The sequence below is a fragment of the Oncorhynchus keta genome, chromosome 35 (genome assembly GCF_023373465.1).
Source record: "Oncorhynchus keta strain PuntledgeMale-10-30-2019 chromosome 35, Oket_V2, whole genome shotgun sequence".
NCBI lineage: Eukaryota > Metazoa > Chordata > Actinopteri > Salmoniformes > Salmonidae > Oncorhynchus > Oncorhynchus keta.
This window is the reverse complement of record NC_068455.1, coordinates 15421812-15442306: the sequence shown is the minus strand read 5'-3', so window position 1 is coordinate 15442306 and position 20495 is coordinate 15421812. Positions and strand designations below refer to the sequence as shown.

Sequence of the window (20495 nt, the reverse complement as noted above, 5' to 3'; positions counted from 1 at the left end):
TATGTAGCCCAGGTGCAGGAACTAACTCTGCAGCTCAGGTGCGGGAACTAACTAACTCTGCAGCCCAGGTACAGGAACTAACTAACTCTATAGCTAAGGTGCAGGAACTAACCACCTCTGCAGCCCAGGTGCAGGAACTAACTAACTATGCAGCCCAGGTGCAGGAACTAACTAACTCTGCAGCCCAGGTGCAGGAACTAACTAATACCGCAGCCTAGGTACAGGAGCTAACTAACTCTGCAGCCCAGGTGCAGGAACTAACTAACTCTGCAGCACAGGTGCTTGAGTCCCTCTACCACAGCCAAACCTTCACCTATTCCCCTAATCCCCCCACACACACCCTAGCACCTCGTCCCTACTCTAGCCACGTCCCCTCCCTAGTCTCTATCCTAACCCACAGCCCCATGTGTGCGCACACACACACACACACAGAGGAAAAATAAGGTGGATAGAGCCCTGCCTTACAGACTCATCCTGAGCTAAATAATGTTTGTGTGCAGCTGGTAGGCTATATACAGCAAGCTGTGGGGGGGTTTATATTGATAAACAACTGTCTGAACTCAGAGAGGAGAGAACAGAGAACAGCTTGGTCTCTCGCTGGGATATTACAGGTGCTGAAGTACATGGTGATGCTCACTCAGTGTTGTGTTACAGAACATATGGGCGCTATGCTGACAACCACTTACTGCATTTAATCAGTCAGCCATATACGGCATATCATACTGTTTAATCAGTCAGCCATACACAGCATAGCATACTGTTTAATCAGTCAGCCATACACAGCATAGCATACTGTTTAATCAGTCAGCCATACACAGCATAGCATACTGTTTAATCAGTCAGCCATACACAGCATAGCATACTGTTTAATCAGTCAGCCATACACAGCATAGCATACTGTTTAATCAGTCAGCCATACACAGCATAGCATACTGTTTAATCAGTCAGCCATACACAGCATATCATACTGTTTAATCAGTCAGCCATACACAGCATAGCATACTGTTTAATCAGTCAGCCATACACAGCATAGCATACTGTTTAATCAGTCAGCCATACACAGCATATCATACTGTTTAATCAGTCAGCCATACACAGCATAGCATACTGTTTAATCAGTCAGCCATACACAGCATATCATACTGTTTAATCAGTCAGCCATACACAGCATATCATACTGTTTAATCAGTCAGCCATACAAAACATTTCAAACTGTTTAAACAGTCAACCATACACAACATATCATACTGGTAGCTAAGGGCATACTATATGGGGATGAATTCTATACAATGAGTCAGACTCAACATGATAAAGATGATGTTGGTGTGAAGACTGTAGACACGTGTTCAGAAAGATGGAGAAATACCATACAGCTAGTCTTGAAGACACATGATAGAGATGATGTTGGTGTGATGGAGTGAAAGATGGAGAAAGATGGAGAAATACCATAGAGCTAGTCTTGAAGACACACGATAGAGAACATAGAATGGTACAGATGTAGGATCTTCATTTGAGCCAGTTTGCAACTGCAGGAAATTCTGCAGCAACAGGAAATGTGAATTATTATGTAGATTATAATCCATGGACATGTCTTGTAGGGGTTGATACATTTTATGTTAGGGCAAATCAAGTCTAAAATGTTAAAGTGGAAAATACACACTTTAGAAGCCTTTTCAAACCTAGAATATACTAAAAATTCTCATTAAAAAAGAGAGATAGAGCGAGAGAGTGAGAGAGGTAATCCTAACAACAATATGTTTGGCTGACTATCCATGGACCTCCAGAAATGTTTACTCAATGCAGTTCTGGTGCTGTGGACGTGGCTTCAATCATCAGTTAGAAGATGAGGCCATTGAGCGCAAACTTGAGAGTTGTGAAAATATTTTGCAACTTCCGGTACACGTTTACTGTGAACACTGAGGCTGTACCCGCTTGAAGTTAGTTTTAACTCAAGTACGCTATTGCGGCTATTTGATCCTAATGTAGGTCTATCAGAGTGGCCTACCATAAAAAAATAGAAAATGCATTCCATAACATTTTAACAGCTGTTCTATCATTCAGCCTACAGTAGCAGCCAATGTGCGGTGTTCAATGTAGGCCTACATATTTAACTCGGCAAGTCCGTTATAAACAAATTCTTATTTACAATGATGGCCTAGGAACAGTGGGTTAACTGCCTTGTTCAGGAGCAGAACGACATATTCTTACCCTGTTAGCTTAGGGATTCAATCTAGCAACCTTTCGGTTAGGCTAGCTGCTGCCTTTACATGAGACTTTTGAAAAAATATGCAGGGCTTGACATGAACCTGTTTAACTACTTGTCCTTCAGACAAGGAGGTGACTGAAAATGTTGTTGTGTTGTTTGATGCAAGATACCACTTTACAAAATAAAATCGTCGCTACATCTCACTTTGATCTCAAAACAAACGCATCTACTCACAACCACTCATGCTGTAAAAACAGTCCAGTTGAAAGTGAATGGCACAGATCCATATATGCCACGAGGGGTGTGGTATATGGCCAATATACCACTGCTACGGGCTGTTCTTTGGCAGGACCTGGATCCAGCCCTCAGCCGTGGAATATTGGCCATATACCACAAACCCCCGAGGTGCCTTATTGCCATTATAAACTGGTTACCAATGTAATTAGAGCATACCCGTGGTATACAGCGTGATATACCACGGTTGTCAGTCAATCAGCATTCAGGGATCGAACCACCCAGTTTATAATCGCATATAGGCCTACTGCAGCTTTGATTGGTTATGACGCACCGGTCTGTGCAGAGTACAAGCTTAAGTCGTGCCTGTCAATGTAATAGAATCCTACTCCCATGCATTCTGCTTACAACAAAATCTCATGCATAGTTTGTTTTGTTTTGGTATGTTGTATTGAAAGTGGCTTGAATATTGCCCTTATTCGATCACAATTCCCACTGTAAAGGGAAACGTTGACATTGTTAACTAATGGGGAAAACTCTAGGAAGTTGCATAAAGTTCAATCTCGTGCTTCTCTGCGCATGTTGATATTTCTTCTGCATGGCAGTCCCAGGGGAGCTGCACGCCCGCGCTCAGCTTAGAGGTAACATTGATGACAACCGACTCTCAGCTAGCAGGCGGTCTAATATTCTACAACCTGCTGGCAGGTTTGTCGCATCTGCATTTGTCAGTACGGAAACCCCTCGTGTGTGTGTCTGTGTCTGTGTGTGTGTTCAGACTCACTAAACCAGATGCTTTTTCATCTGTGGACTCCCTGTGTTGAGATAAGTTGCCAAGCAACACTGTCCACACCACAATGTTGCTAACATACACATTTCTCAGAGCTACATCTAGAGGATTAAGATCAATAAATAAATACTAGGGATCCTAAACCGAGAGAGAGAGAGAGAGAGAGAGAGAGAGAGAGAGAAAGAGAAAGAGAGAGAGCGAGAGAAGTATGATGAAAAAACTTGTCAGTCACAGTGTTTAGAAAACAGTTTCAATTCAGACAGTTCAGTTTCTTAAAACCTCTTAAGGATCTGACCCTTTTTTTCCAGTTTTCGCCTAAAATGACATACCCAAATCTAACTGCCTGTAGCTCAGGACCTGAAGCAAGGATATGCAAGTCCTTCATACCATTTGAAATGAAACTCTTTGAATTTTGTGATATTCTGAAATTAATGTCGGAGAATATAACACATTAGATCTGGATAAAGATAATACAAAGAAAATACAATGTTTTCATCATCTTTGAAACGCAAGAGAAAGGTCACAATGTACTATTCCAGGTTAGGCACAATTACAGATTTTGGCTACTAGATGGCAGCAGTGTATGTAAAAAGTTTTAAACAGATCCAATGAACCATTGCATTTCTGTTCAAAATGTTGTATAAAGTCTGCCCAAATGTGCCTAACTGGTTTATTAATACATTTTCAAGTGCATAACTGTGCACTCTCCTCAAACAATAGCATGGTATTATTTCACTGTAATAGCTACTGTAAATTGCAATTAGATGAACAAGAATTTAAGATTTCTTCCCCTATCAGATATGTCTATGTCCTGGAAATATTCTTGTTACTTACAACCTCATGCTAATCACATTAGCCTACGTTAGCTCAACTGTCCCGCGGGGCAGACACTGATCCTGTAGAGGTTAAAATGTGCCTCAGATCAAAGCTATGAGATTTTCCAACTGAAAAATTCCATGAACTTGTACTGATACGAATGTCCACATGCTTCCAGTCAGAAAAGGCTGATTCATTCTATTTCAACCAGAGACAAAGTGTTTATCTCATGATGTTCTCTCCAACTGTTTGGCTATGATCCTTCACTTGTTGGCTAGCACATGACACATGTTCTAATTTACCTCTCTGGTATTGAAAACGCTGTAAACACTTACTGGAATTGTCCGATTGAATAAAGTCTAAACAATTCAGTGACATGTTATCATGTATAAATGCCACTATTTTTTCAAAGTTGATGAAGTATTACAAGAGAGTTAGTACTGCTGAGGGAAAAGACACTACGTGTTACACGCACACACGCAAACACACACACACACACACACACACACACACACACACACACACACACACACACACACACACACACACACACACACACACACACACACACACACACACACACACACACACACACACACACACACACACACACACACACACACACACACACACACACACACACACCATCTGCTTTCCTCCAGTAAACCTATGTTCAAGAGCCAAGTGTTCTTCACTCTCACCTCTGCGAATCTCACCCCCACACACATACTGTTTATTCACTACTCTCAGCACCTACACACAGACCCTTTATTCCCTACTCTCAGCACCTACACACAGACCCTTTATTCCCTACTCTCAGCACCTACACACAGACCCTTTATTCCCTACTCTCAGCACCTACACACACAGACCCTTTATTCCCTACTCTCAGCACCTACACACAGACCCTTTATTCCCTACTCTCAGCACCTACACACAGACCCTTTATTCCCTACTCTCAGCACCTACACACAGACCCTTTATTCACTACTCTCAGCACCTACACACAGACTGTTTATTCCCTACTCTCAGCACCTACACACAGACCCTTTATTCCCTACTCTCAGCACCTACACACAGACCCTTTATTCCCTACTCTCAGCACTTACACACAGACCCTTTATTCCCTACTCTCAGCACCTACACACATACCCTTTATTCCCTACTCTCAGCACCTACACACAGACCCTTTATTCCCTACTCTCAGCACCTACACACAGACCCTTTATTCCCTACTCTCAGCACTTACACACAGACCCTTTATTCCCTACTCTCAGCACCTACACACAGACCCTTTATTCCCTACTCTCAGCACCGACACACAGACTGTTTATTCCCTACTCTCAGCACGTACACACAGACCCTTTATTCCCTACTCTCAGCACCGACACACAGACTGTTTATTCCCTACTCTCAGCACCTACACACAGACTGTTTATTCACTACTCTCAGCACCTACACACAGACTGTTTATTCCCTACTCTCAGCACTGACACACAGACTGTTTATTCCCTACTCTCAGCACCTACACACAGACTGTTTATTCACTACTCTCAGCACCTACACACAGACCCTTTATTCCTACTCTCAGCACCTAAACACAGACTGTTTATTCCCTACTCTCAGCACCTACACACAGACTCTTTATTCCCTACTCTCAGCACCTACACACAGACTGTTTATTCCCTACTCTCAGCACCTAAACACAGACTGTTTATTCACTACTCTCAGCACCTACACACAGACTGTTTATTCACTACCCTCAGCACCTACACACAGACTGTTTATTCACTACTCTCAGCACCTACACACAGACTGTTTATTCACTACTCTCAGCACCTACACACAGACTGTTTATTCACTACTCTCAACACCAAAACACAGACTGTTTATTCCCTACTCTCAGCACCTACACACAGACCCTTTATTCCCTACTCTCAGCACCTACACACAGACTGTTTATTCCCTACTCTCAGCACCTACACACAGACCCTTTATTCCCTACTCTCAGCACCTACACACAGACTCTTTATTCCCTACTCTCAGCACCTACACACAGACTGTTTATTCCCTACTCTCAGCACCCAAACACAGACTGTTTATTCCCTACTCTCAGCACCTAAACACAGACTGTTTATTCCCTACTCTCAGCACCTAAACACAGACTGTTTATTCCCTACTCTCAGCACCTAAACACAGACTGTTTATTCCCTACTCTCAGCACCCAAACACAGACTGTTTATTCCCTAATCTCAGCACCTAAACACAGACTGTTTATTCCCTACTCTCAGCACCTACACACAGACTGTTTATTCCCTACTCTCAGCACCTACACACAGACCGTTTATTCCCTACTCTCAGCACCTACACACAGACCGTTTATTCCCTACTCTCAGCACCTAAACACAGACTGTTTATTCCCTACTCTCAGCACCTACACACAGACCGTTTATTCCCTACTCTCAGCACCTACACACAGACCCTTTATTCCCTACTCTCAGCACCTACACACAGACTGTTTATTCCCTACTCTCAGCACCTACACACAGACCGTTTATTCCCTACTCTCAGCACCTACACACAGACCCTTTATTCCCTAATCTCAGCACCTACACACAGACTGTTTATTCCCTACTCTCAGCACCTACACACAGACCGTTTATTCACTACTCTCAGCACCTACACACAGACCGTTTATTCACTACTCTCAGCACCTACACACAGACCCTTTATTCCCTACTCTCAGCACCTACACACAGACCCTTTATTCCCTACTCTCAGCACCTACACACAGACCCTTTATTCCCTACTCTCAGCACCTACACACAGACTGTTTATTCCCTACTCTCAGCACCTACACACAGACCCTTTATTCCCTACTCTCAGCACCTACACACAGACCCTTTATTCCCTACTCTCAGCACCTACACACAGACCGTTTATTCCCTACTCTCAGCACCTAAACACAGACTGTTTATTCACTACTCTCAGCACCTACACACAGACTGTTTATTCCCTACTCTCAGCACCTACACACAGACTGTTTATTCACTACTCTCAGCACCTACACACAGACTGTTTATTCCCTACTCTCAGCACTGACACACAGACTGTTTATTCCCTACTCTCAGCACCTACACACAGACTGTTTATTCACTACTCTCAGCACCTACACACAGACCCTTTATTCCCTACTCTCAGCACCTAAACACAGACTGTTTATTCCCTACTCTCAGCACCTACACACAGACTGTTTATTCCCTACTCTCAGCACCTACACACAGACTGTTTATTCCCTACTCTCAGCACCTAAACACAGACTGTTTATTCACTACTCTCAGCACCTACACACAGACCCTTTATTCCCTACTCTCAGCACCTACACACAGACTGTTTATTCCCTACTCTCAGCACCTACACACAGACTGTTTATTCACTACTCTCAGCACCTACACACAGACTGTTTATTCACTACTCTCAACACCAAAACACAGACTGTTTATTCCCTACTCTCAGCACCTACACACAGACCCTTTATTCCCTACTCTCAGCACCTACACACAGACTGTTTATTCCCTACTCTCAGCACCTACACACAGACCCTTTATTCCCTACTCTCAGCACCTACACACAGACTGTTTATTCCCTACTCTCAGCACCTACACACAGACTGTTTATTCCCTACTCTCAGCACCTAAACACAGACTGTTTATTCCCTACTCTCAGCACCCAAACACAGACTGTTTATTCCCTAATCTCAGCACCTAAACACAGAATGTTTATTCCCAACTCTCAGCACCTAAACACAGACTGTTTATTCCCTACTCTCAGCACCCAAACACAGACTGTTTATTCCCTAATCTCAGCACCTAAACACAGACTGTTTATTCCCTACTCTCAGCACCTACACACAGACTGTTTATTCCCTACTCTCAGCACCTACACACAGACCGTTTATTCCCTACTCTCAGCACCTACACACAGACCGTTTATTCCCAACTCTCAGCACCTAAACACAGACTGTTTATTCCCTACTCTCAGCACCTACACACAGACCGTTTATTCCCTACTCTCAGCACCTACACACAGACCCTTTATTCCCTACTCTCAGCACCTACACACAGACTGTTTATTCCCTACTCTCAGCACCTACACACAGACCCTTTATTCCCTACTCTCAGCACCTACACACAGACCCTTTATTCCTAATCTCAGCACCTACACACAGACTGTTTATTCCCTACTCTCAGCACCTACACACAGACCGTTTATTCACTACTCTCAGCACCTACACACAGACTGTTTATTCACTACTCTCAGCACCTACACACAGACCTTTATTCCCTACTCTCAGCACCTACACACAGACCCTTTATTCCCTACTCTCAGCACCTACACACAGACCCTTTATTCCCTACTCTCAGCACCTACACACAGACTGTTTATTCCCTACTCTCAGCACCTACACACAGACCCTTTATTCCCTACTCTCAGCACCTACACACAGACCCTTTATTCCCTACTCTCAGCACCTACACACAGACCCTTTATTCCCTACTCTCAGCACCTACACACAGACCCTTTATTCCCTACTCTCAGCACCTACACACAGACCTTTTATTCCCTACTCTCAGCACCTACACACAGACCCTTTATTCCCTACTCTCAGCACCTACACACAGACCCTTTATTCCCTACTCTCAGCACCTACACACACAGACCCTTTATTCACTACTCTCAGCACCTACACACAGACTGTTTATTCCCTACTCTCAGCACCTACACACAGACTGTTTATTCCCTACTCTCAGCACCTACACACAGACTGTTTATTCACTACTCTCAGCACCTACACACAGACTGTTTATTCACTACTCTCAGCACCTACACACAGACTGTTTATTCACTAATCTCAGCACCTACACACAGACTGTTTATTCACTACTCTCAGCACCTACATACACATTTTTTTTTGTGGCTGATTGTGCAAACTTTGTCATTCAATATGTGGTTCAATAATTTGTGTAATGTGACACCCTGTAATTTGTGTAAAGATTATGTTGTAATAATGTCCTACCCTCTCCCCCTAAACGTCCTACTAATGTACTGGGTCTGAATAATCCCTCCTAACCCTGGGTGACTTTGGATAGAGGACAGGGACAAGCTTGAGTACGGAGATGGCAACTGTATCTCAACACATGATGTTGTATTAATGATGTGTGTACAGGGTCGGTGTGTGTGTGTTGTTATAATGGTGTATCTATGGGGACGGAGATGGTGTGTGTTGATATAATGGTGTGTCTATGGGGACGGGGACGGGGATGGGGCGTGTTGTTTTCATGGTGTGTCTATGGTGACGGGGATGGCGTGTGTTGTTATAATGGTGTGTCTATGGGGACGGGGATGGGGAGTGTTGTTATAATGGTGTGTCTATGGGAACGGGGATGGGGAGTGTTGTTATAATGGTGTGTCTATGGGGACGGGGATGGTGAGTGTTGATATAATACTGTGTCTATGGGGACAGGGATGGTGTGTGTTGTTATAATGGTGTGTCTATGGGGACGGGGATGGGGCGTGTTGTTATAGTGGTGTGTCTATGGGGACGGGAATGGGCGTGAGTGTTGATATAATGGTGTGTCTATGGGGACGGGGATGGGGCGTGTTGTTATAATGGTGTGTCTATGGGGACGGGGATGGGGCGTGTTGTTATAGTGGTGTGTCTATGGGGACGGGAATGGGCGTGAGTGTTGATATAATGCTGTGTCTATGGGGACGGGGATGGGGCGTGTTGTTATAGTGGTGTGTCTATGGGGACGGGGATGGGGCGTGTTGTTATAGTGGTGTGTCTATGGGGACAGGGATGGGCGTGAGTGTTGTTATAATGATGTGTCTATGGGGACAGGGAGTGTTGATATAATGCTGTGTCTATGGGGACGGGGATGGGCGTGAGTGTTGATATAATGCTGTGTCTATGGGGACGGGGATGGGCGTGAGTGTTGTTATAATGGTGTGTCTATGGGGACGGTGATGGGCGTGAGTGTTGTTATAATGTTGTGTCTATGGGGACGGGGATGGGCGTGAGTGTTGTATTAATGGTGTGTCTATGGGGACAGGGATGGGCGTGAGTGTTGTTATAATGATGTGTCTATGGGGACAGGGAGTGTTGTTATAATGGTGTGTCTATGGGGACGGGGATGGGCGTGAGTGTTGTATTAATGGTGTGTCTATGGGGACAGGGATGGGCGTGAGTGTTGTTATAATGATGTGTCTATGGGGACGGGGAGTGTTGTTATAATGGTGTGTCTATGGGGACGGGGATGGGCGTGAGTGTTGTTGCTGCTGCTGCAGTCATTCTCCAGTTGGCTCAGTGAAAGATGCCTGAAAGATGAGCTGCATTTAGGCTGCTGTCTGTTTCTCTTTCTAAACCATTCTGCTTGACTTGGTACAATAGTCTGTGTCTGTTTCTGGCTAGGAGTGATGCTGTCTGTCTGTCTGTCTGTCTGTCTGTCTGTCTGTCTGTCTGTCTGTCTGTCTGTCTGTGTCTGTCTGTGTCTGTGTCTGTCTGTCTGTCTGTCTGTCTGTCTGTCTGTCTGTCTGTCTGTCTGTCTGTCTGTCTGTCTGTCTGTCTGTCTGTCTGTCTGTCTGTCTGTCTGTCTGTCTGTCTGTCTGTCTGTCTGTCTGTCTGTCTGTCTGTCTGTTACTGCCTGTCTGTTACTGCCTGTCTGTTACTGCCTGTCTGTTACTGCCTGGCTGTTACTGCCTGGCTGTTACTGCCTGGCTGGGTTCCCTGCCCTTAATAAGAACACAGCAGTGGCATCCTCTATTATCATGAATAACACAACATCCCTTTGGACGGACGGACGGCTTCTTGTGTCTGTCCTTCTGATCAAACATCCGTCTTAGTCCAACCATCCCATACCCTGAAAGTATCCTCCATCCTAAAAGGTGCTTACCTTTTTTTAGAAGCCTCACAGAATCCTCACTTGGGAATTCAGAGAACAACTTCTTCCTGTAACAAAAAGATTAGGAAAGAAAATGATATTACCCACCATGATTTAGTCAGCGAGAACAAAGCTTTAAGACTTGAGTCATTTGTCATTTCCTTCAAGGTTATTTATCAAGCCAGGAGAGTGAGTGTGTGTGTGCGTGTGTGTGCGAGTGAGTGAGTGTGTGTTAGGTAGGGCTGTGGTGGTCATGAAATTTAGTCAATCAGTGATTGTCATGCAAATAACTGCTGGTCTCTTGGTAATTGACCATTCATTAATGAAAACATGTTTGGCATCTTCCACACAGCCTACCAGCCCCCGATGCAGACCTTTGGAACATCTACATAAAAAAAAATGAATAAATCCATTTAATATAACCTATAACCATCACAATAAATCTATTTAATATAACCTATAACCATCACAATAAATCCATTTAATATAACCTATAACCATCACAATAAATCAATTTAATATAACCTATAACCATCACAATAAATCAATTTAATATAACCTATAACCATCACAATAAATCAATTTAATATAACCTATAACCATCACAATAAATCAATTTAATATAACCTATAACCATCACAATAAATCCATTTAATATAACCTATAACCATCACAATAAATCCATTTAATATAACCTATAACCATCACAATAAATCCATTTAATATAACCTATAACCATCACAATAAATCCATTTAATATAACCTATAACCATCACAATAAATCCATTTAATATAACCTATAACCATCACAATAAATCAATTTAATATAACCTATAACCATCACAATAAATCCATTTAATATAACCTATAACCATCACAATAAATCAATTTAATATAACCTATAACCATCACAATAAATCCATTTATTATAACCTATAACCATCACAATAAATCAATTTAATATAACCTATAACCATCACAATAAATCCATTTAATATAACCTATAACCATCACAATAAATCAATGTAATATAACCTATAACCATCACAATAAATCCATTTAATATAACCTATAACCATCACAATAAATCCATTTAATATAACCTATAACCATCACAATAAATCCATTATTCATTTTAGACAGGTCTTAAGAAACACGATGTGAAGAAAATGTAGCTTATGTCAGAAGAACAGAATAGCATACTCTGAGCTGTCCTTATGTTAGGCCCTGATCTGGCTATGCCATATGGCTGTGGGCTACACTAGTTCATTTAGCAGATGTCATAATTCCAGTGGCATTATTTGTATATTATTTTATATTAAGAAGAACACAATTGAACATAGCTGAATAAAATAAAAAGGATATTTTCTCCAAATGATTTCCGAGGTAGCGCACATGCTTCTATTCTGTGTTGAGAGGTTGACAAAGAAACAGGTCCTTTTCGACATGCTTCATTTAGAGTTATTTATTCAACTTTAGTTGTGATAAAAACGTCAGGCTATATGTTTCAATTTTTTTTGTACATTCTAAGGCTGTATGATGCGACTCAAGTGATGATTTGAAAAATGTCACATGAAAGGCATGAGCTCTGTTCTGTTTCTTGCGCAGGCTGCACACACTTCATCAGTCTCTCATTCACTATCTGAAAACACTTGATAATATTCTCATTCATCAGACTATTCTCAATTGAATCTAGTCTTACATATAACCTGCCAAGGTAAAAATCTGTCGTTCCGCCCCTGAACAATAATACTAATAATAATATATGCCATTTAGCAGACGGTTTTATCCAAAGCGACTTACCGTCATGTGTGCATACATTCTACGTATGGGTGGTCCCGGGAATCGAACCCACTACCCTGGCGTTACAAGCGCCATGCTCTACCAACTGAGCTGTTCCAAGGCCGTCATTGAAAATAAGAATTTGTTCTTAACTGACTTGCCTAGTTAATAAATAAAGGTCAAATAAAAAATAAAAATAAAAATATACACTGAGTGTACAAAGCATAAGGAACACCATCCTAATATTGAGACGCACTCAGCAATAAATCCAGCAGCAGGATAAAGCTGGGATCCTCTTCTAAATAGACTGTGTTTCACTAGGCTCTGTGGGCTATGTGCTCTGTAGGCTATGTGCTCTGTAAGCTATGTGCTCTCCAACTGTGTTCCAGGGGTCAAAGGCCAAAAGGCTACATTTAGAGTTATTATACCACCTGACCAAAACATATAGGCCTATAGGCTACATTTAGAGTTATTATACCACCTGACCAAAACATATAGGCCTATAGGCTACATTTAGAGTTATTATGCAACCTGATCAAAACATAGGCTATGGGCTACAACTGGAGTTATTATACCACCTGACCAAAACATAGGCTATGGGCTACAACTGGAGTTATTATGCAACCTGATCAAAACATAGGCTATGGGCTACAACTGGAGTTATTATACCACCTGATCAAAACATAGGCTATGGGCTACAACTGGAGTTATTATACCACCTGATCAAAACATAGGCTATGGGCTACAACTGGAGTTATTATGCAACCTGATCAAAACATAGGCTATGGGCTACAACTGGAGTTATTATACCACCTGATCAAAACATAGGCTATGGGCTACAACTGGAGTTATTATACCACCTGATCAAAACATAGGCTATGGGCTACAACTGGAGTTATTATACCACCTGATCAAAACATAGGCTATGGGCTACAACTGGAGTTATTATACCACCTGATCAAAACATAGGCTATGGGCTACAACTGGAGTTATTATACCACCTGATCAAAACATAGGCTATGGGCTACAACTGGAGTTATTATACCACCTGATCAAAACATAGGCTATGGGCTACAACTGGAGTTATTATGCAACCTGATCAAAACATAGGCTATGGGCTACAACTGGAGTTATTATGCAACCTGATCAAAACATAGGCTATGGGCTACAACTGGAGTTATTATACCACCTGATCAAAACACAGGCTATGGGCTACAACTGGAGTTATTATACCACCTGATCAAAACATAGGCTATGGGCTACAACTGGAGTTATTATACCACCTGATCAAAACATAGGCTATGGGCTACAACTGGAGTTATTATACCACCTGATCAAAACATAGGCTATGGGCTACAACTGGAGTTGTTATGCAACCTGACCAAACCATAGGCTATGGGCTACAACTGGAGTTGTTATGCAACCTGATCAAAACATAGGCTATGGGCTACAACTGGAGTTATTATGCAACCTGATCAAAACATAGGCTATGGGCTACAACTGGAGTTATTATACCACCTGATCAAAACATAGGCTATGGGCTACAACTGGAGTTATTATACCACCTGATCAAAACATAGGCTATGGGCTACAACTGGAGTTATTATACCACCTGATCAAAACATAGGCTATGGGCTATAACTGGAGTTGTTATGCAACCTGATCAAAACATAGGCTATGGGCTACAACTGGAGTTGTTATGCAACCTGATCAAAACATAGGCTATGGGCTACAACTGGAGTTATTATACCACCTGATCAAAACATAGGCTATGGGCTACAACATGAGTTATTATGCAACCTGATCAAAACATAGGCTATGGGCTACAACTGGAGTTATTATACCACCTGATCAAACATAGGCTATGGGCTACAACTGGAGTTATTATACCACCTGATCAAAACATAGGCTATGGGCTACAACTGGAGTTATTATACCACCTGATCAAAACATAGGCTATGGGCTACAACTGGAGTTATTATACCACCTGATCAAAACATAGGCTATGGGCTACAACTGGAGTTATTATGCAACCTGATCAAAACATAGGCTATGGGCTACAACTGGAGTTATTATGCAACCTGATCAAAACATAGGCTATGGGCTACAACTGGAGTTATTATACCACCTGATCAAAACATAGGCTATGGGCTACAACTGGAGTTATTATACCACCTGATCAAAACATAGGCTATGGGCTACAACTGGAGTTATTATACCACCTGATCAAAACATAGGCTATGGGCTACAACTGGAGTTATTATGCAACCTGATCAAAACATAGGCTATGGGCTACAACTGGAGTTATTATACCACCTGATCAAAACATAGGCTATGGGCTACAACTGGAGTTATTATGCAACCTGATCAAAACATAGGCTATGGGCTACAACTGGAGTTATTATGCAACCTGATCAAAACATAGGCTATGGGCTACAACTGGAGTTATTATGCAACCTGATCAAAACATAGGCTATGGGCTACAACTGGAGTTATTATGCCACCTGATCAAAACATAGGCTATGGGCTACAACTGGAGTTATTATGCAACCTGATCAAAACATAGGCTATGGGCTACAACTGGAGTTATTATACCACCTGATCAAAACATAGGCTATGGGCTACAACTGGAGTTATTATGCAACCTGATCAAAACATAGGCTATGGGCTACAACTGGAGTTATTATACCACCTGATCAAAACATAGGCTATGGGCTACAACTGGAGTTATTATGCAACCTGATCAAAACATAGGCTATGGGCTACAACTGGAGTTATTATGCAACCTGATCAAAACATAGGCTATGGGCTACAACTGGAGTTATTATACCACCTGATCAAAACATAGGCTATGGGCTACAACTGGAGTTATTATACCACCTGATCAAAACATAGGCTATGGGCTACAACTGGAGTTATTATACCACCTGATCAAAACATAGGCTATGGGCTACAACTGGAGTTATTATACCACCTGATCAAAACATAGGCTATGGGCTACAACTGGAGTTATTATGCAACCTGATCAAAACATAGGCTATGGGCTAGGCTACATGATACATGTGACTATGATTGGGAAAAGAAAAGGCATGCACTTTTTCTTGCCTTAGTCTGCACACACTGGTCATTATTCACAAGTGACAATATTCTCACCCATCAGACTATTCTATTCTATATTTAATCTTGTCTTTACATATACTAAATAATATACAGTACCAGTCAAAAGTTTGACCCGACTCATTCAAGGGCTTTTCTTTATTTTTACTATTTTCTATATTGCAGAAGTGACGACATCAAAAGTATTAAATTACACATATGGAATCACGTAGTAACCAAAAAAGTGTTAAACTGTCACGTTGGTGATAATGAGACCAAGGCGCAGCGTGTGTACATTTCCACATATTTTAATAAACTGAAACTCACTAAACAAAACAATAAAGAACAACTGAAACGTGAAGCTATACAAAATAGTGCTGACAGGCAACTACACATAGTCAAGATCCCACACCAGAAAGTGGGGGAAAAAAGGCCTGCCTAAATATGATCCCCAATCAGAGACAACGATGGGCGGCAGCGTAGCCTAGTGGTTAGAGCGTTGGACTATTGCGAGTTCAAACCCCCGAGCTGACAAGGTACAAATCTGTCGTTCTGCCCCTGAACAGGCAGTTAACCCACTGTTCCCAGGCCGTCATTGAAAATAAGAATGTGTTCTTAACTGACTTGCCTGGTTAAATAAAGGTAAAAAAAAAAAAAAATTAAACAGCTGTCTCTGATTGGGAACCATATCAGGCCAACATAGACAAAACCCCTAGACATACAAAACCCCTAGACATACAAAACCCCTAGACATACAAAAACCTAGAGTACCCACCGTAGTCACACCCTGACCTAACCAAAATATATATAAACAGAGATGGGTCAGGGCGTGACATAAACAAATCGATATATATTTTATATTATAGATTCTTCAAAGTAGCCACCCTTTGCGTGCATGTGTGTGTGTATTCAGCTTCAGCTTCAGACCCTCCCTGGCTGCACATCCATCCCATAATCCATGGTGACGGCTTAGAGCAGTGACACCCACACTCTCCTGCTGCCGTGGCGACAGGCCCAGGATGGATGGAAGAATCAGATGTAATTGGAGCCCATTAAGCAAGACTCTATCCCCAATGAATGATGCACACACACACACACACACACACACACACACACACACACACACACACACACACACACACACACACACACACACACACACACACACACACACACACACACACACACACACACACTCAAACGCACATACACGTATGCAAGCGTGCACACACAATCGCGCACACACGCATGTATGAAGAAACACACACACACTAGCCCATAAGCACACACCCTCACACTCACAAAGGCCCACCCACACAATCACGGGCAGGCAAACAACGAATGCAAAACACACACACACACACAGTTCGAGCAACCAAGGAATGCCGCAGCAGGCTGCTCTGAAATGACCTTGGCTGGTGGATCTAGTCGCAGAGATTCATTTCAACTTCCATTATCAGGAAAATGGTTCTAAGTTTACATTTAAGGCTTCCTATCTGAACCACACCACCCTAAATGACTTTGCCGATCAATAATTGCCCATTTTCTTTTCAACGTGGCTTTTCCCCTGAAAAACATACAAGCTTCCAAAAACAAATTGCGCTCACAATCTTCTGCGATCACAACTCTAATTTCCTCCAGAGCAGCGAGCGCTACCGTATAATTCCGTGCCTTACCTAGAAAAACAAAGGAATTTATAATGCAGGCTCATTTGAGGTCCAAGGGAATTGGGTTAGGGAGTTGAGACACACACACACCCCAAGCACAACAACACAAATTGAGAGGTGAAGGAGAGAGACCAGAGATGTGTCTTTGTTTATTAAAAGAGCCTCATATGGAACAAATAAACACAACACACCTCGGCAGCAGCTGGCTCTGGCTCGGCAGCAGCTGGCTCTGGCTCGGCAGCAGCTGGCTCTGGCTCGGCAGCAGCTGGCTCGGCAGCAGCTGGCTCTGGCTCGGCAGCAGCTGGCTCGGCAGCAGCTGGCTCGGCAGCAGCTGGCTCGGCAGCAGCTGGCTCTGGCTCGGCAGCAGCTGGCTCTGCAGCAGCTGGCTCGGCAGCAGCTGGCTCTGGCTCGGCAGCAGCTGGCTCTGCAGCAGCTGGCTCGGCAGCAGCTGGCTCTGGCTCGGCAGCAGCTGGCTCTGGCTCGGCAGCAGCTGGCTCTGGCTCGGCAGCAGCTGGCTCTGCAGCAGCTGGCTCGGCAGCAGCTGGCTCTGGCTCGGCAGCAGCTGGCTCTGGCTCGGCAGCAGCTGGCTCGGCAGCAGCTGGCTCTGGCTCGGCAGCAGCTGGCTCTGGCTCGGCAGCAGCTGGCTCGGCAGCAGCTGGCTCTGGCTCGGCAGCAGCTGGCTCTGGCTCGGCAGCAGCTGGCTCGGCAGCAGCTGGCTCGGCAGCAGCTGGCTCGGCAGCAGCTGGCTCGGCAGCAGCTGGCTCTGGCTCGGCAGCAGCTGGCTCGGCAGCGCTGGTTTCAATACTTCAACAGAGAGCTTTAGCTGGAAGGGAGGCAGTAGAAATGTAGCTTTCTCAGAAATCAATCCTAATTATCCTGGCTTCTGAAACCATAATGTGTTACAGGCAACCAATCCGACCTCAGGATAGAAAACAGATCACAGGAGGCTGCTGAGGGGAGGAACGGCTCATAATAATGGAATGGAGCAAATGGAATGACATCAAACACCTGGAAACCATGGAAACCATGAATCTGATGTATTTGATACCATTCCACTGATTCCACTCCATTACCACAAGCCTGTTGTTGGTAGTTAAGGTGAGCCCAACCTCCTGTGAAACAGATAGATAACCAATCGACCTGTGGACTTCTCTGAGAAATGCAACAATCAACGCATCGCTTAAATGTACATTCAGGGTAATGAATTGGCAGGTATCTCAATTGAAAGTGTTTTTTAGTCGAGGAAAAGGTTTACAGCTGTAGGATCTTAATTTGGTCAGTTTAGTTGCTGAGAATTTTCCTGCACCGCAGGAGTTTTAAAAAGGCTTCTACTGTTTGCAATTTCCACTTTGAAATGTCAGACTTGATTTCCTTTAACAAAAAATATATCAACCACTACAAAAATATCCATTCATTATAATACACATTTGCTGTTGCTGCAGGATTATTGTCCTGCTGTAGCAAACTGGCTCAAATTAAGATCCGTATAGAGACGTATAGCAGCATAGATAGGCTTCTCTACTAAGGGTATCCCTAGTCTTTTCTCCCAGCCTCTCTATATCCATTTATTTCTACAGGCCAACGTTCAGAGACATGCTGCCAGGTCTACCACTCACTAGTCCTCCTGTAGCCACAGTAGACCATTCTATTAGCTATCTAATCCACATCAAAGAAACTAAGCCTTTCAATGTTTGTGTGTGTGTGTGTGTGTGTGTGTACGATAGCTGTGGGCTATTCATTAATTATCCTACAGTTAGGCTATACTGAGGTTACGTCTGTTTGCTTTATTATACAATACACTCTACTGTACAGTATGGTACTGAATAAATCAAATATCCTCGTTGAACATTGATTGATTGTGTTGTATTGCAGTCAATAAAGGGCTTACGCTTACCAAGCTACTGTTGTGTGTGAGGCACGTGGGATTACTTCCTGTATAGTGTGATTCACCAGCCAACAACGTTGTCATCAAACAGTGTGGTACTACTTTAATATTTGAGAAAGTCAAGACAAGCAGAAAGTCAGAATAGGAAGTCCAAGTCATACTGGAATCAGAACATTGCGACAAATCCTCAGTAACTCTGGGGGAGGGGCCTGGGGGGATTGCCTCTACTTTCATTGGTCATCAGTGACAGGAAATGAGGCCAAAGGTGAGGACATGGATCAGGTGACCCAGCTCCAGAGGCACAGCTGGGATGGCCTTTCTGACAGTGACTGCAGCTGGGGACTGGCACCTCATCTAACAGTGTGTGTGTGTGTGTGTGTGTGTGTGTGTGTGTGTGTGTGTGTGTGTGTGTGTGTGTGTGTGTGTGTGTGTGTGTGTGTGTGGTGTGTGTGTGTGTGTGTGTGTGTGTGTGTGTGTGTGTGTGTGTGTGTGTGTGTGTGTGTGTGTGTGTGTGTGTGTGTGTATGCAGTGTATTCTATTCTCAGAGCTCAGGACTGTGCTGGTTATGCTGCTCTCTCTAACACACAAACACACACACGTCCGCACACACACCCCTCTCCTCTCTTTGGAGAGACAGGCACAGATGGGTGTTTCTGGATGGATGATCCTCCTGGAGGGGTCAAACGCTGCAGGGAGGGAAATGTTGGCAGGGCTGGCTGTGTGTGTGTGTTTGTTTGTTTGTTTGTGTGCCACCTCACCTCTGATCTCCCCCACCTCTTCTCTGCCTCCTCTCTCTCCCCCACCTCTTCTCTGCCTCCTCTCTCCCCCCCACCTCTTCTCTGCATCCTCTCTCTCCCCACCTCTTCTCTGCCTCCTCTCTCTCCCCCACCTCTCTGCCTCTGCCTCCTCTCTCTCCCCCACCTCTTCTCTGCCTCCTCTCTCTCCCCCACCTCTTCTCTGCCTCCTCTCTCTCCCCCACCTCTTCTCTGCCTCCTCTCTCTCCCCAACCTCTTCTCTGCCTCCTCTCTCTCCCCAACCTCTTCTCTGCCTCCTCTCTCTCCCCCACCTCTTCTCTGCCTCC

The 20495-nt window shown here is 43.7% G+C and overlaps 1 protein-coding gene across 1 annotated transcript in view; it reads right to left on the bottom strand.

Moving 5' to 3' along the window:
* The window catches only part of fut8a (fucosyltransferase 8a (alpha (1,6) fucosyltransferase)), a 170938-nt gene that overhangs the window by 103519 nt on the left and 46924 nt on the right, over positions 1 to 20495 (bottom strand). Inside the window, exon 2 of the mRNA XM_052496633.1 lies at positions 10997 to 11052. The gene's annotated coding sequence lies outside the window, so the exon portion shown is untranslated. The remainder of the gene's footprint in view (positions 1 to 10996; positions 11053 to 20495) is intronic.